At 35.9% G+C, this 17,193-nt stretch overlaps 1 protein-coding gene across 1 annotated transcript in view; it reads left to right on the forward strand.

The window, feature by feature from the left end:
- The window catches only part of LOC134647961 (uncharacterized), a 194,376-nt gene that overhangs the window by 38,947 nt on the left and 138,236 nt on the right, over positions 1-17,193 (forward strand). The window contains exon 2 of the mRNA XM_063502366.1: positions 1,338-1,369. The gene's annotated coding sequence lies outside the window, so the exon portion shown is untranslated. The remainder of the gene's footprint in view (positions 1-1,337; positions 1,370-17,193) is intronic.

Here is a 17,193-nt window from a genome sequence, read left to right on the forward strand (position 1 = left end):
TGATGTCGTCAATGTATGGAAATTATACGAAAGTTTACATTTGGGATTGAACTTCTGTGTTGTATTTGTGAGTAAAAATATAAGTAGATAATAATCTGGTAGTTTAGTTATCTAGCCTTCAAAATCCCACAACAACTCAATTACTGTCAAAGACAAAACTGTAATGCGTCTTGCTCAAACGGAACTCCATATTTTGATTTTTGGACACTTTTAGTGTCGATTTGTAGAGAATTACAGGAAATAAAAAAAAATATGGCGTGAAGAGCCGGTACACGGCTTCTTCGTGAACAGATTTACGTATAATTTAATGCAGTTATTAATCATTCATTGAACAAATTGATTGCACAAAGTGAGGTCTAAATCGAAAACGTCATATACCGTCCCCTTAATAGGTTCTTAATACCTACAAGGATGAAATTGTCAACGCTGTCGCCATGACGGCAGAATTTAACGCACCCTTAAGTACATAACATTATTTTAACTTTCAAGTTATCTCGTTTCCTCGAAGGTCTCTCGATGTCAGCGAAAATGTCGGCCCTCCGAGTTGCGAACACGAAATAATCTGGAAGAGGCCCGTAACAATGACACAATTAACGTAATAGGTACCTAATCTGAAGCGGTTAAACTCTTGAGCACCAGACATACAATGGATCTATGCAGGATATTGTTGAGGGGAGGAATTGGTGAAGAGTCTTTATCTAAAGGCACGATGATATGTGATATACAAGCTTCTATTCACCCTCGAGACCAATTGTCTAATAATGACAAATAACATAGTACTATTTACATACAAATACAATCATAGTAGGTATTTACCTATCCAATTCATTGTTTGAACGTCCCTATCTTACATAATATAGGTAATGCTCGAATCTCGATCCTACTTTTAAAGACATTTGTTAAATTTGTACCTAAGTACAGTAGAAATACCTAATTATTTTTAAAATAAACTGCCGTATTCGAAATTCAAGATATTGACAAGAGACGACACGTACTAGATCCATTCTAGATACGTTATAGTTTAGATTTTAACTAGTTCTCTTTTGCAGCGCCATTCGGGCAGCCAATGTCACTTTTACGATAGATCGTGTTAAATATCTATTAGATGTGAATTAGATCTCTAAGTAAATCTTGTGGAAATCGTTCAAGAGTATCTCCAGAATCGCGAAAATGTCAAATTTGACAGGTTAGATCTTAAACATATCGTTATCGTATCTTGGCGATGTCTAAAAGATATCTAATAGATGTCTATTACAAAATCCGAATCGGGCCCAAACATTGTAAGTATCAGACATTTTTGTTAACCTTCATTAATATAATGTTTTTTATTGTTTCAGGTTTTTAGTTTACTCGATAAACCGCGACTAAGGTGAGTACCTACTATTGATATTCTTATTCTCCCACTTCCACGGACAGTATTTAAAAATAGGTATTTACTTAAACTGTATTCACTCAACATACATTGTGAAGATCGCCTCAGAATTGTCCCCGGTACAGCTTTACAAAATCAAAAGAATAATGAAAATATTAAAGATGCCCCGAATAGCCCGAATAGAAATGCCGAATTCGGCGACCGAATATTCGGCATGAGATGCGAACAATTATTATGAAAACTGTTCGCCAACAAAGCACAACGTTTGCTAAGATATATTTTTTGTACACAGAATTTACAGAACTAATGAATGTTTCGAGTCAATCAAATCGGACCCATGATAAAAATAAAATATTTCATAATCAACAAATGCTTAAAAAAGGGTCTTCCTATTTAACAACTTTCCGATAATACATTTTAAATACTTATACCCATTGATATAGAATAAAGAACTGGATACCCAATCAGCCGCAAAAAATGGCCCCACAAAAGTAACGTTGAAACAGATCACGCGTTACTTTTTCGTTTAGTCTTGTTTGAAACGCTCAAATGTGAAGTTGTCAACAATTACGAAATGTGCCGTTAAAATATGTAAAAATAACAATGATAAAACAAGGAAAAGGATGGAATGTATTTCTTTCGGTTAGTTCTTTGGATAGCATTACATAATTTATGTAATCTGGTGGTAATTTTATGGTTTTGAATAAATTAATTTGTTAGTACCAAAGAAGGGATGTCAAGGAACAAAAATCTAATGAGTCGATGTGAGGTCAATATTTATTTTTATTTTTATATGGAATTCGTAAGGAATAATATTATGTTTAAATTCAAGATTTCCAAGAAAACCTATGCGACGTGCAAAGTGGACTGCTATTTAATTATAGCAAGAGATAGGGGTGATGCAGTTTTAAACAAAGCAAAACGGCACTTGTGTGATCGGCCCATTTCCCTGTTTCCAACAACCAATAAGGGCTTATATCGACTAACTGTAAATGCTAAACCTGTCTGAACACAGTGACAACCACAGGATTTTTTTGGGTTATTTCCACCAACTCGCTTTGGTGGTAACTAGTGGGAATTATTTTTCCCAGTAGTTTCCAGTGGTAAAAGGTGGGAAAAAAAAATCCTAGTAGTTACCACTGATATCAAGTTGGTGGTAACTAGTGGGAACAACCCGATTTTTTTTATAAAGTATGGATTTTATAAAAAAAAATCCAATCAGTACCTAAATGTCCCCGTGCACCCGTGCGATGAGTAAATGTAGATCTAAAATACACAGTTATTTTATTTAATAAGTTGAATTTATTTCAAGGAAATTAGTATTTAAAGACGTATACCTACTTACTTATTAAAAATTTAATTTGTTTGAATTTGAACCACGAATTAATTTTATTTAAACTCCCGATTAAATTAAATTTGTTTTATTTATTACTTCAATTGGTTTTTCTGTACAGTAATACCTATTCAAGTGTACCAAAGTGACTCCATTCGTTCATTATTCTCGTTTGACGTTGCTTGACGTAAATACGTTACTTTTAGTGCCATCGGACTAAATTTTTTAACAGTGTTGGTACTTATGTATGCAAATTTGACACTTAATGCTTACGACATTAAGCTCTTTTCTGTACGAAACATTTATCTTGACTCAAAATTTACGTAAGGCCCTGGGTTTTCTGACCACCCGTCGCCGGCGGCCGGCGACCGACGCGTGTCCGCCGCCGACGACGTTCGGATGTTTTGTTCGGGAATGTTTGAGGGTGGTTTCTCTGAAACGCCGCCGGCGGCGGGTAGGTCGACGGGCGAAGGTCACACGCTGCACGCGTCGGTCGCTATCATTTTTGTAGAATAGCGACGGACGGCGGGTGGCGTCTTGATATTGAAAATGTCTCATTTCAATAAAGACAACGATGAATTATTAATAAATCTAATACGTTGTAATCCTATATTGTTCGACGCGTCTGACAAAGATTATAAAAATAACAATTTAAAGCACAGAAAATGGGAAAATATTAGTGAAACAATGAAAATTCCAGGTGAGTGTTTATTTACAATTTTACATTCTTAGTACCTATAATTACACCATATTTAATTGCCATGTCACTGACCCTTGAGGTGAACATATATAGTCTTTCAACTCATTTCTTAAATTTATTCCTGCGACTCCACCTACACCACCAGTCCGTCGAAGTGCCGTCAAATTGCTTTGATTCGTGTTATTGTTGCTGGTATTAGAGTTTGTGGGGTTTTCATTGCTTTTATTTTCCATTAGCATGTTATGAAGACAGCAACTTGCGAGAATTAAGTAGTCTACTGTGTCTGTGTTTTTGAGTAATATAGGTGTATGAAACACTCGGAAAACATCGTAACATCGGAACATATCGGTTGGCTCTCTTTTATTTTTTGATAATATTAATATTTCATCGTCTTCTTCTTCTTCTAACAATAAAAATGTTAGTATTTTTCTATTCATTTCATTTAAAGCACAGCACACCAATTCTCAAAGCGGGCACAATGCGACTGAGCTCCTTCCCCGACGACGGGTGGCCGCGGGCCAGAAAACCCACGCACCCGCGACCGACGGCGTGTGGCACAGCGTGCGACGCACGTCCAGACGCCGTCGGTCGCGTGTGACGGGCCAGAAAAACCACGGCCTAAGCGTTTTTATCATCAATGCAAATGGTGCGAAACGTCATTGGGATCCACATTTCTTGACGTTTTTGTTCTGCTTTGTGTGTCTATTTCTTTTATATTAAGTCAGTGCTTATACCTAATTTTTGGTATTTTTTTGTGTATTTTTTCTTTTTAGGTAGGAGCCACAGATATTCGGTATTCGGCCGAATAGTAGGCAACATTCGGCCGAATACCGAATATTCGGCAAAGTGGCCGAATACCGAATAGTTGCCGAATATTCGTGGCATCTCTAGAAAATATGATAAATAACCTACCTATCTAAGACATTCTATACAAACCTATTTGCATAGGTACAAATGCGTTAATTGCGTTCTTCCTAGCTACATTACATATCACTCTTAATTGTAATTAGTACTCATATTCTAACCAAACTTTGTTGTCTCTTTAAGTATTTATATTATTATGCACATATTTATCACTTTTATCAGATCATATGTACTCGTAAGTGATTGCCGATAAAACGGTGATCATTTACGCGAGCCACGGCACTGTCCTGCCACTATTGTCGCGAGCAGCTGGTGAGTGCGCTATCTCACTTTCGACGTGACTGGCCTCGTATATTTTTTTTCCACAAGTTCAGTTGTTTATTTACAACTCGTTGGCAATTTAGCTCCGTTTCGCTTTTCCAGTGTGGTGAGCGCCATACTGTACAGAACTAGGTTAGAGGGAGATAATAGCTGACGTCGCGTTTGTTCCCGTCCATTGTTGTTTGCATCCTCCCGCCTGCTGTTTCTAGCTAGGTTATCACATTGAAAAAGCCTCGGTGTTAATATAGGTAGAGCGTTTAGCCTTTTATCCCGGTTAGTGTTGAATAAATAGCTTACAATGCAACGTCGGATCAAGCAGAAAGCCTCGTTTATTTATCAGATTCTCGAGGCCACAGGCTTTTAATGCAAGCTTAATGTAAAAAGCTTTTATTTACATAGATATGTATGTTCATCCACTTAGTTCGTAATTAGTCGTTCAAAAGTGTATTGTTGTTACCAAAGCATATTTTTAGAATGAAGTTAAGCGAGACCACCTCTGGAGCTAAATGAAAGTTTGTTTGTTGTCCGGGCGGTGTCGCGCGGGGCGGAACCGCTGATTTAGGGGGAAACTTGGCTTGTTTTGCATTTTACGGGAGCGCGGGGAGTCACCCCTGAGATTTGAATATTTCAAAAGGAACGCAACTTCACTAAGCCTCGTCCCTTTATACGACTTTCGAACAATTGTGTCACATACTGTCTGCCATAATAAGATAATAAAATCACTATAACACGATGGCAACGCAGTATTAACATAACACCTACAAACGGCTTGAAATAAGGATGGTTTTTTTATAAAATGCAAGTAATAAAAGCACCATGCGGCTTTTCGATATCCGTTTGAAATAGTTATTTCACCTTCTTCAAAACACCCCATCAATATTCGATACCGTCAGAAATCGCGCCATAAAGTTAGATCCACATCTATATACTTACATTGTTTTTCGTGTTTAAGTTAACTAACACCACACACTACCAAGTGTGGTGTTAGTTTGTGTTATTAAACTTGTTAATGCCCAATGTCTAGAATAGTCTAGATTATTCTTCCTCAATAGCTAAAATTATTAAGAAATTAATACCTAACTTAACTTAATCACAGATTATATAATAGTTCTTACGACTTCATTCATAGTCTACTATATTGAAAACGAACATTTAAATAATAGGTACCAGACGAAGAAGCTGACGTGACAATAAATCGTTACAATGTTCATAAAGATGCAGGCTTTTCCCATGCCCATACCTAGAAGCAGGGCGTGCACTTGAGCAAATAAACTCTTTCCAAGAGAATTCCGATAATTAAAATCAGTATTAACCAACCTACCAACTCAGAAGGCAATCTACTTGAACATTAGATAATACAAGTGAAAAAAATAGAGCGGAAATTGTTCATTGTAGGGACTTTTCTATCTCGCTTTGTGGCTATTCATTTAGGTATTCGCTTTGTCGTGTGCGCCAGTAGCCATCATCGTCGAATGAGCGGCTTTGTCTCCCACTGAAACAGGTTAAGTAAATAACCAGATCGTGTTTCATAATGGACGAATGGAATTTCCACGTCCGAACGAATAGAGTTTGCACTTTATATCTGATTCAGTTTTTAATTAACCTCGATCCATGCTTTTTCATGTTAGTTATTAGTGGGAGCTATTTTCATGATACGGCTCATTATTATACCTATAAACGCAGTTATTGCGTCTTTATAGGCGGCACAAAAACTGTTTGGTTTCACGGCGGTGGTGCTTTGTTTACGCTAATATACTGTCGAGATGAGTTGATTAGCATTATTAAGCGGTAGAGAAGACATCATTCGATTTGTTGCTAGTGATACACTTAAAATATTATTGGGATAATGCCACCATGTCCATTTGCATGTTAAGCCAAAGCATTACAACAGTTTTTTTTTATTACAAGCAGGTGTCAATCGGGTACATAATATCGAAAAAAAAAATTCTTCGGCTATTGTTTCAAAATTTGAACTGTTTCCGCAAATTTTATGTCAATATATTCTATCAATTCAAAATAAGTAAATGTTCGTTTTAGGGGATATGTTTATTAATTTTGCTAGAATAACAAAATGTGTTATTGCTGGCCAATTCGTTTTCGCACTATATGGGGCGAGTAAACGCGGATACTGATCGATAACAACAACATTGAAATATTATAAATAGACACGCTTTTAACGAACAATATTGAGTTTGACGGTTTCGATTCGATATACATTCGGTATTCGGTATTTAGGTCATTGAAATCCTTTGAAGCTTCAAATGAACTGGCGTGGTGGCGCATTTAGATCGGTCAGTATGGGAAAATCTGAAACTATAAGACATACGACGATCTCTTCTTAGGAACCATGTCATCGATTTTAGTAACAAGAAAAACTGCATTCATACATTTAAATTTTTTTTATGTAAAATGTATTGAAAAAAATGGTGGCCATTTCGAAAACATACTAAAATAAATTAAAGGATATGAAAACAATGCATTTTATTCATTTCAGACATCATGTTTCATAGTAACATTTACTGCTTAAGACCTACACAATCGATATCTAAATAGAAATAATTTTAGATTTTTTTTTTTCAAAACGTCCGGGTTCGATTCCCGAGCTGAGTACACATTTTTTTTAAATGTATGAATGCAGTTTTTCTTGTTACTAAAATCGATGACATGGTTCCTAAGAAGAGATCGTCGTATGTCTTATAGTTTCAGATTTTCCCATACTGACCGATCTGAATGCGCCACCCTGTATATATAAATCTATTCTCGATTGCGTGTATTTAAATAATTCTATGTGTTGTGTTGTGACTATACATACATCTGTGATTATTTCGTCCACAATGTTACCGTTAACTACAAGTTGGAACGTGTGTACCTATTAATTTGGTGAAGCTACGTGTGGTGCGGCATTAATAAACAGTATTACGTTGCTATAGTACCTATTGCTAATGAAAGTTGACCCTATCAAATTAAATTAAGCAGTAACATGCCCATTGGTTAAAATATGTGCTTTATTACATAATATGTAACACACACTGTCTAGCGCATAATTCAATTTAAAAGGATCATAGGTAAGTTAAGTATACCTACTTATAATGAAATGAACCCTTGACGATACATAATATTGTTGACTCCAGACTCGCAACCTACCTATTTAAAAAGTACCTATGCTAAATGTATTTTTTTCTCGTCAACAGATAATTCTTTTACGGTACCCAACCAAACTAGTGACGGATTCACTCCATTTCTGTCCTTGCTGTGTCAAAATTCTTAAAAATAAGTTAGGGGTCATCCATTAATTACGTCACACGTTTAGGGGGAGGGAGGGGGTCAAGAAAATGTGACATGTTGTGACATGGGGAGGGGGGAGGCACAAACATTGTGATGTCACTAACTTCATCAGTAACCGAAAATTAATTTATATTTTTTTATTCGCTGTACAGTTAAATAATGAGATTTTGGATGTAACTTTCGTTGTGTTATAAAATTACTAATATTTATATATCAAAAATATTTTTTTATTAATAAAATAATGCCGAGTTAATATTGTCGATTTCGTTGAAAACATAATTGCCTAAAATGTGACGTCACACCAGGGGGGGAGGGGTTTGCAAAATGTGACCAAGTGTGACAAGGAGGGGGGGAGGGGTAAAAAAACCTAGAAATTCGTGTGACATTATACGTGTATTTCATTTTTTTATGATCATCAGATGATTCAGTTTTGTACACCAAACTAGTGCCGTAATTCACTGCATTTCAGCCCCAGCGGTATCCGTATCGGCTTCCGCGTGAATTGGTCGGTTTTATGTGAACCGGCGACATCCGCAACAAGGTTTTTCTGCTTATTTTCTTTACGGCGCTCCTGGTTGGCGCAGATTGCTGACATCGTGCACTATTCGCTGTTCGCTTTGTTTTGTTTACTTAACTTGTTTTTCTGGTACGATGTTTTATTGCGATGATTTTGATAAAAAGTGAAAAGCAACGACATGTCAGTTTGTGTGACGTAAATGTAAAAATTTCTTTCGTTTCGTATTAAATCTAGTTATTTAAGCCCCAGCCTCGGGTCCCGGCGAGATTCGTACCACCAGTCAATAGGGATGATGACACATGTTGAATTTTATAACAAAATCTAGTAAAATGGATATAGCAAACGATCACTTTATCACAATAATGTGGTCAATGTGGATATTAAAATAAAATATTGAGAAATTACAAAAATACAGGACCTGAAAGTTTCAAAATTTAAGTTTTTTTTTTAACTTCCAAAAACGATAAAAGTAAGGGTACCATTCGATTCCTTACATTTCATCCAAAAAAATATTGTATAGCAACTACGATTATATACACAAACGCAATATTTCACCGACAAAAACGCAATTTTCTTGTTTTGTCCATACTACAAGATGGGCTCCTTGACGTCACGTTCCCTTATCGTTTTGTTTAGGGCGTTTCGCGAGTGAAGTGCGACTGTCAGCCTTTGACTACAATTTCTGACTTTTGTGTTACTTTAATGCAATGGGTCCCATATAGACATTTGATCCTAAAAACAAACCCGATCGCTTGATACCATCAATGAAAATTAGTCATGTAGCCTATCAATGTCATCATTTTCTAAATCCATACCCCACCACTTAGAAAACGATAGCCATGACGACTTTCACGTAAAAATTCATGGATACCATCTTGGGTTCAAAACTGATGTTTTACTGATATTATCGTAGGGAAGCTGATTTAGGAGTACAGTAGAGTCCGGTTATAACGACGCCCAAGGGACCGCTGATATTACGTCGTACTAACCGGACGTCGTACAAAACGAACTGCCAATTTTAATATATTGTTTTAATCAAAATAATTACGTCATTTTGTATTTATTAATACTTATGCGACAATCAAAGAAAAAAAAAACATTTCCTTTAAAATGAATATTTATTTACGTTAGTATTACACTTTGTCTTAAATGGAGAGACTTGTGTGTTTAGAAGAAGCCACTTTTCAAGGTACGCGTAGTCAACTCACTCGTCATCCGCAAATTACCCCGCAAATCCCGTAAAATAAAAAGTCGTAATTCTTGGGGATCTACTCCAGCTGACGTTGTTTTATCACACAGTTCCTATGGCCATCTCCTGTGTCCATAGATCAGCTCGAAGGTACCTACCAAAATATTGCATTGTACCTAACTTATGTTACATAATTATGTATGTGAAGTTTAAGCTCAACTGAATAATGGGAATTGGGTTTTATTTAGTTTGCAAGATTACGAAAAGTCACATGACTATTTCATCTTGCTGCGGATAGGCAAAAGGGGGAGGGGAGTTAGGTGCGCGGGACGGAGAAAGCTTCTTACCAACTATTTATTTGTAAAAACTACGTCGCTCGTCGTTGTAACCGGACTTGACGGACGGATTTTGAGTCAATTTCCGTCGTTAAAAGCGATCGGTCGTTATAAGCGGAGTCGTAATAAACGGTTGTACTTTCATAGTAGCTCATACTATTTAAAACCAAACAAGTGCCTATACTTACGTCTAGAGATGCACCGGATATCCGGTTACTATCCGGTATCCGGCCTATCCGGCCGATATTTTAGTATCCGGCCGGATACCGGATAGTGACCTACTATCCGGCCGGATACCGGATAATAAAATTAACACATTTTGGGGTAAAAAATGGAATCTAAAAAACAGTCACGGTCATAATGCTAACGACACAGTAGATAGAAATGAATACGTAACCAATGTCACACAATACACTTATTTGTTTACACAAAAATACGCGTGCGCACTTGTAACTATAAACGAACTTACTACATAATGACATGATAAAACTCGTTACGATCCTAGAAATGTGTCCGCGCGAACGTTCACTACGAAACAGGTCGAAACCTCCACGACGCGCACCAGCAAAACTCAAAATATAGGTATAGTTTCGCCGGCCGAATATCCGGCGGCCGGATACCGGATATTCGGCCAGTGTCCAGGTGGATATTCGGTATCCGGCCAAACAACTATCCGTTGCATCTCTACTTACGTCGCTATAAGCGGTTGGTGTTATATGCGAAGTCGTACTAATCGGACTCTACTGTACTTACCTAAAGGAGAAAATTCCCCTTCTAATTCTGTACGTAAATTATGTATTTAAAAGTAGCAATTGGTTGTATGTAACATTCCAAACCCACCACACTGAATTGCTGCTCCTTTCAAAATGCAAAATGTTAGGGTTACCACTTATTTTAAATGGAAAATTGATTTACCACATGCATTATATGTATATTCTAAACTACATACCATATTATTATGGACTAACTGGGGTCCAATTGTATTAAGTACCTATATAAATTCTTGTGTCATGTCATATCTTTAAAAAAAACTATAGGAATACTAGATATATAGAGAGAGAGAGAGAGCTTACACTAGGCCAGAGACCAGTTCCATGCTTTGCCCAGTATTGGTTTGTGCGGTATTACGAAGAGTCTTTAATTTAACTGATGTGACGTAAATAAATACATTTTATTTATTTCATTGGGGCGTATAAACGGGACTAAAGGTTAAAAAATCCTCATAATCGTAGTCTCACTTGACCGGTATTGTCATCGGTACAACCCTATATGGGAGTATACTAATCCAGTTAGGGCGACCGCACGCGCCGCGGCCGCCGGCGCGTCTGATCCAGAGATGTGCAAAATTTATTCGAATGACGAATGAAAATAACAAAATTTATCGCGAATGACGAATAAAAATGTCGGATGATTATTCTTATTTGAATAAATTATTCGTCGAATAATTCATCCGCGAATAATTTATTCGTCGAATGAATTGCCACGAATAATTTGTTCATTGGAATACCTTATAAACTTTTCACGGTTTCGAAAGATTTGGCAACTGTGATGTGCAATACAATCTACCTGCAAGTCCTATAACTACCTAAATAGGTACTGTAAATATAAATTACGCGTTGTGAGATTCGCTCTGAAGCAAACAACTGCTAAGAAAATTTGGTTTTCTCACTCTTTTAGTATATAGCTATCTCTTTCTGGGTCTGGCTAGAAAGTTACTAATATAATTTTGTGTGTGAGTAATTTATTGTTCACACTAATCCTTTGCTTATTATACTACCTGGGCTTATCCTTTAACCCTTAACAATCTTCAACTTGTCAGAAACAATTTATAGTAAAAACAAGTCATATTAAACGTGATTATTCATGTTGTTTATTTGAATGGAATAAGCCAATAAACTTAAATATTTTTCGTGGATTTATTCGAATGAAATAACGAATAAATCATTCGTCATTTGAAAAGTGCTCGGATGATTTATCCGCGGATAAATTATTCGCGAATAAATCATCCGCGAATAAATCATTCGCGAATAAATCATCCGCGAATAAAAAAATCTTGAATTATTGTTTATTCGACTGATTATTCCGATAAAAGTTTATTCGAATGATGCCCATCTCTGGTCTGATCGAACCCTGCAATAATTGGGATCCTCACTATAGACAGCGGGCTACGGTGGGACGCGCACATCGACCAGCTGTGCGCCAAGCTGGGGAGCGCGTGCTACGCGCTGAAGCGCCTCGCTAGTACTGCGACCAGAGATGTTGTCAGGAGCTGCTACTTTGCCACAGTATGGTACCGAACTTTGGGCTACAGCAGCAGACTGGCATAGGGTATTTGTACTCCAAAAGCGAGCTGTTCGGGCGATAGCAGGTGTCCCTGGCGATGTCTCTGCTCGCGAGTACTTTCGACAGTTTAGCATACTAACACTTCCATCTTTACTAATCCAAAATGTGGCAATATTTACGTACAATAATAGCAAAGAGTTTGCAACTAAATCAGCAAACACAAAATATAGTCTGCGTAGCAATAAAAACGCGGGCCAGCTTGCCCCCGTGCCCCACAAGCTCGCGAAATCCAAACGGTCAGTCTACGTCCTCGGCCCTCTAATATACAGCAAGATACCGGACAGTATCAGGGATGCACCTTCCTCACATGTATTTAAAAGCAAACTTAAAAAATGGCTCCTACAGGCGCAATTTTATGATGTAAATGAATTATTAAACAATAAATAAATGTATGAAATATATGTACAAAATGTAATATCTAAATTAATGTTGATGTTATTTATACACTAATAACGATATGTTAGTTATAAGTGTTATAACTATATAATGCTTTAAATGTAAATTTATAAACCGACTTGTAACGATGTTACTAATAAATATTTTCTTTTCTTTTCTTTTCTTTTCTTTTCTTTTCACCGACAACCTGCCGAGCCATGCTACTGACTGTGCTACTGGCAAATAGATAACTTAATAATATATTATGTAGGTACTTCGCTAACTACCTAAAACCTACAAAGGTAAAAATTGCCTAGTGGCTGGACGTTTTCAGAAATTTAAGGGTAATGTAATGTGTTACCTTTTTTTAAATACCTACTTATTGGACAATTTTTGGGTTATTTTTATATGCTATTATTTTTAAATATAAAATTGAAAAACCAGAACGGGATAAAAAAAAACGAGGGAATAAGCGAGATGGCGCCTTAAAAATTTCTAAAAAAGTTTTTGGCACGTTTCTCGAATACGACGCACGTATGATAACAAAAAACTGTTCAAATCTATTATCTAAATATGAGAATAAAACAAGGGCATAAAAACTATCGCTTTCGCTGCATATTTAATTTACAATAAGCAAAAGCGATTTTCATAACAATCTTGATTTTACGACGATCGGCCATTTTCGGCACGTCTCGGTTGGTTTCGTTTCGGTGGCGCTACAGACCAAATATTATTTGACGTAGGTAAGTTCAAGTGATCTAAATTCTACCAGCAAACATACGAAAACAACTCAAAATTTGCATTTGATTACTTTGCCTCACATGTGAATAAAATGCAACTTTGCTGTCAGTTTTTGAACACTCAAGAGAGACTTTACCAGTTGGTGTGATGAAAAAGTAATTGTTATAGCATATCTTCAAGAACCAACATTAATAGGTAGGTAGGTGGTATATATCTACCTATATGTAGGTGTATGTCGTTACCGAATCGCATTCGAACTTCCGTGGATTAATTTGTTTTCCGAATTGTTTCCATTTAGACAAATAATACCGCGAGATAATTGTTCTTCTAATAGAAAGCTACTAAAATAAATTGCGGATTAAGCTACAGAGAGTCGTCCGACAGTTTTCAATTTACGAAGTAGAAAATTGGGAGAGCAGAGTAGCGTAACAAAATAAAAGTTAGTCTGCTTAATAAATCCAGTGACCGCTTTTGTATTGCTTTGCGATCCTGAAACTAGTCAGAAGGAAAATGGTACAGGGATTCTAGTTTTCCATATATGCCAGTATTATGTAAAAAGTGTATACGCATCATAGTTAACATCAAAATACCCTCTAGCTGTAAACCACATTTCATTCGACTCCGTGTATTAACCTTCCCTTCATTATATATACTAGAAACAGCCAAATTTGTACGTAAAAATATTAACCTCTATGAATCCAATAAAAATCCTCGCCGAAATAATGATTTAGCCTTACCGGAACCCAAAGTAGAGATGTTTAAAAAAAGTCCATACTACAGGTCTATTCACATATATAATAGCATTCCCAGACAAATTAAATCAGAAGAAAATTATAATACATTTGTTAATAAATTGAAACAACTACTTATAAATAAAGCCTACTATTCAATAGCCGAATTTTTGGAGGAATAACAATCTTATGTCCATACTTCCACAATTTACATGTTATATTTTTCATAATCTTGCAAATATATCTAAGACCTAATTAGAGTAATTGTTGGTTTATGTAATGTAAATTCTATACATTGTTATGTTTTTTGTATAAACTACGAGCATTTATTGTAATTAAGACTTTAGTATAAGATTAAAACTAATTGCTATACCCTGTCCGGGTTCATGTTCACATATGTGTACCTTGTATACTTATAATGTTGTACATGATTGCAATGATTAAATGATTATATTGTTAAATAAAGGTACTTACATATATATGGTTTGCTCAATGCTTAACCAGTTAACTATATGGAGTATAGTAGAAAATAATAGTAGGTAGAGTTTTCATGTTAACAAACGAATGATAAATATAGGGCTAAGTAGGTAATTAATATCTGGGAGAAAAACATTTAAAAACTCGAAAATATGCGTTTTCCCAGAGATAAGACCTAGCTAGATCGATCTTTCGCCCCCGAAAACCCCCATATACCAAATTTCATCGAAATCGTTAGAGCCGTTAAATAAATATGCAAGAATTGCTCGTTTAAAGGTATTAGATATATTATGTTAGATAGATAAGATGACATAAGATGAACATTTGCATGTTGAAAATAAATGAAACGATGCACATCTAGAATTAATCGGATGAACCTAGCTTTTTCTTTCTGTGTTAAATTATAAATGTTAATTTTATTTTTATTTATTTTTATTTTATTTTTATTTTTTATTAAGGTTCACCAACAGTGGCAACAACAACTTATAGACTTCACACTTGCGTACTGTTAAATTATAATTGCGCCACCAATTACAGGTGAACACAGCATGCATAATATATTACTCTAAACATTTTAATAAGATAGAATAGTAATGTCCCTAAGTCCTTGATAGTATTAATAAAAACATATTGATATGATCTACCTACGCGTATTCTACAAAACAAATATTATATCTATTTCTAAATTAGGTTCATATATGTGCGAGTACCTATCGTTTTGATTTTTGAATCAAAACCGGAATTACCGTGATTTGAGTTAACATTTGAAACAGATAATAATGAAGAGTATGATGCCTAATTATTTTATAACTAATTATCTTCTTGTTGCTAGAAATGATAAGAATAATAAATTACACGAAATTTAAATGAACCTCCGTCGTTCAAGCAAGATAAATGCTACAATTAGAAAGGAGGCTCTCAGTATGAGCAGGCAGTTCGCGGACCTAATTTTACAATGCCCTGCTCCCTTTGCCTGTCAGTCACTGTTTTCAAACCGTTTTAATATCTACATATTTGAAAGTTAAAATATAATTCCATCACATCGAAATAGTTTTTTCCGTTTATTTTGTATTGGTTTTACAGTGCTTCGAAAGTCGTTTATAATTTGACAGAATTTATACATAATACAAAATGGTTACTTGCCTGCGCGTCTTCAATTCCTTATGAAACACCATACAACTTAAAATCGACCATAGCTTAGATATAGTCCTCTATATCGATTTCGATGACGGCGACCTCATCAGTAATCAAGGATTTTTCCTCTGATGAGCTCGTATGTGGCTAAGATAAACATAAAATGAATAAACCTATGTAGGTAATGCTTGTAGCGGTCGTACAAACACTCAGAAAAGTTTAATTATTTTTGCTTTGTCCCTACAATGTTCTCTTGCCCGTTTTTGGTTACAGGTAGTATTGTAACTGTCATCCGCACGGTTCGGGGATCAAAAGTCGTAGTCGGGGCCTTGCGCCACTTGTACTGAGCGAAACAAAGTCTGATTGAAACGTCACTCACGCAAACGGATGTTTTTAGTGCAAAATTATTTTATTTATATATACTTATTTAACTACTATGCATTAGTAGTATATATTTATGGATAGGTATAAAAGATTATTATGAGAAAAACAGTTGAATAATACGTATACCTAGTTACCTACTCGTATGTGTCGAATTTTAGTTTTATTAAATATAACTTATATAACAATCGAACTCATTTCGAAATTTTCGAATCATGATATTACCTACTTCTAGAAGGCCCTTAGCATATTGTGAGTAATTTTTAGCCCTTAGCATATCCTTACTTAGCCATTAGAGCGCTGCGATCGTAACGAACTAGTTTTTCATGGCACCTGCCTCGAGATGCATCTAACTGGGATTGACAGTAATTTCCTGAAATCAGCTACGACGCCCGCCCGGAACGTGCTCTTAATGGACTTGCCGAAAATCTAGTTAAGATTCTGACGCGAACCTACTGTACCGCCGTAATTAAATGCAACTTAGATGGAGACGATTACTCAACACTAACAGTCTCCGTCAGTTTTTCATGAAATTGGAATTTCCTTCATAATCCCTCGTCTCGGCGAGCCACAGTCTCCTCAACCGAAATATGAATAATGTCTATTCATTTGAAATTCAGAGCAGGTACCTACCCATCGCTCTCTCATTCTTTATGAACTGTCTTAATATAAAGGATAAAACAAAATTTTAAACGTCTTTATTTTGTTCAGTGAGTTTGTTTCATTTTTGACCATTGAGTAATTGCCATGGTATCAAACACGAAGCAAAGCAATATAAAAACTGATATGAGACCAGACAATGCCAGGGAGTCATTGGCAGCTTTGGATTTTATCGGTCTAATTTAGCAGCCATGTGGAATTTCTCTTTGGAATACCTAAAAATTATGTTATCAACTGCTGTTAGTTCCTTTCCTGATATTGATATTCTTCTTCACCCCGCCCTTGCTGATCCTTACTCAGAAGGTAAAGAAGAATAAAATTTGTCCAATAATTAAACATAATGATTACGCCTTAAGAGTCTTAAGGCACGTACATATCATAACGATTAGCTTACATTAATCATAACTACAGCCAGCAAAACGATTAGCTTGGCAC

The sequence above is a fragment of the Cydia amplana genome, chromosome 5, assembly GCF_948474715.1.
Source record: "Cydia amplana chromosome 5, ilCydAmpl1.1, whole genome shotgun sequence".
In the NCBI taxonomy this organism is placed as follows: domain Eukaryota; kingdom Metazoa; phylum Arthropoda; class Insecta; order Lepidoptera; family Tortricidae; genus Cydia; species Cydia amplana.